The sequence below is a fragment of the Cebus imitator genome, unplaced genomic scaffold (assembly GCF_001604975.1).
Source record: "Cebus imitator isolate Cc_AM_T3 unplaced genomic scaffold, Cebus_imitator-1.0 Scaffold386, whole genome shotgun sequence".
Lineage (NCBI taxonomy): Eukaryota > Metazoa > Chordata > Mammalia > Primates > Cebidae > Cebus > Cebus imitator.
The window spans coordinates 1,088,651-1,090,399 of NW_016107701.1; the positions used below are offsets into that span (position 1 = coordinate 1,088,651).

At 43.5% G+C, this 1,749-nt stretch overlaps 1 protein-coding gene across 2 annotated transcripts in view; it reads left to right on the plus strand.

The window, feature by feature from the left end:
- LOC108288887 (activating signal cointegrator 1) overlaps positions 1-1,749 on the plus strand; it is a 70,551-nt gene that overhangs the window by 10,664 nt on the left and 58,138 nt on the right. The window lies entirely within an intron of this gene.

The window sequence follows — 1,749 nt, forward strand, 5'->3', positions numbered from 1 at the left end:
GGCTTGAGCCACCGCGCCCGGCCTATTTATTTATTTTTTAAAGACGGGGTTTCACCATGTTGGTCAGGCTGGCCTTGAACTCCCGACCTCAGGTAATCCACCCACCTTGGCGTCCAAAGTGCTTGGATTACAGGCGTGGGCCACCACGCCCGGCCTGAATAGGATTTATATGCCTCCTTCTTAAATGACTTTGTGAGGGTTCCCAGAAAGACCCTGAATCTCTTGTAACCTGAGAGTCTATTCCTGGCATTGTAATCTTTTGATGAGACATTCCTGCTACTTCCAAACCTTTTGCTGTGAATGCATGAGATAAGATTTAGAATATTATTCCTTAAATAAACTCATCACAAGGTATGTAACTCATATTCACTCTTCATCCTTTCAGTATCACATTTCACCCTACTCAGTACAACCTATTATTAGAAATAGAAATAGAGTGCACTTACTTCTTGATAAATATAAACTGGAAAAGGATCTCTCCCTATTGTTGTTGCTGCTTTGCTGGTGTGTTCATGGGTACCAGTTTCATTATTTAGGTTTTTGTATAAGATCAGTTTCCACCAGGCACAGTGACTCATGCCTGTAATCCTAGCACTTTGGGAGGCCAAGCCTGGCAGATTGCTTGAGCCTGGAAGTTTGAGAGCAGCCTTGGCAACATAGCAAAACCCCATCTATACAAAAAAAAATATGAAAATTAGCCAAGCATAGTGTCACATGCCTGTAACCTCAGCTACCTGGGAGGCTGAGGGGGAAGGATCAATTGAGTCAGGGAGGCAGAGGTTACAGTGAACAGAGATGAATCCACTGCACTCAAGCATGGATGCCACAGCCAGATTAAAAAAAAAAAAAAAAAAACGATTTCCTCCAGAGTGCTGTTAAAAAACCTACTCCAAGTCTGCTTTATTTTTATTTTATTTTGTTTGTGATCTGCCAGCGTTGGCCTCCCAAAGTGCAGGAATTACAGGCATGAGCCACCAGACCTGGCCTAAGACAAAATCTTTTTATAATTCTAGCTGAGTATGAAAATTTGAAGTCAATATATGAATCTAACTTCAGTAATTCCCTTAGGTCTATTTATATCACTCTTTGTAATTATGGGGAAACTTAATCTTTTTTTTTTGAGACAGAGTATCGCTTTGTCACCAGGCACCAGGCTGGAGTGCAGTGGTGCGATCTCAGCTTACTACAAACTCCCCCTCCCAGGTTCAAGCAATTCTCCTGCCTCAGCCTCCCGAGTAGCTGGGACTACAGGCGTGCGCCACCACACCCAACTAATTTTTTGTATTTTTAGTAGAGATGGAGTTTCACCATGTTGGCCAGGATGGTCTCAATCTCTTGACGTTGTGATCCATCCACCCCAGCATCCCAAAGTGCTGGGATTACAGGTGTAAGCCACCGTGCCCGGCCTGGAAACTTAATCTTAATTGGATTTATGACATTGGAGTAATTACCCAGGTTCATTATATGTAGAATGAGAGAGTTAGACCATCAAGATTCTTTCCAGTTTTTAGTTTCTCTGTCAGTATGATCTTAGGGATAGGCCTGATTGTCATATCTTGAAACTTGGCCACAGTGCGTTAGTGAGAGCCTGGAAAGTGGGGTATAGGTAATGACATATAGTAGCAGGGTAATAGAATGTCTTAAGAGTAAATAGTTGGCTGGGCGTGGTGGCTCATGCCTGTAATCCCAGCACTTTGGGAGGCCGAGGCAGGCGGATCACCTGAGGTTGAGAGTTTGAGACCAGCCTGA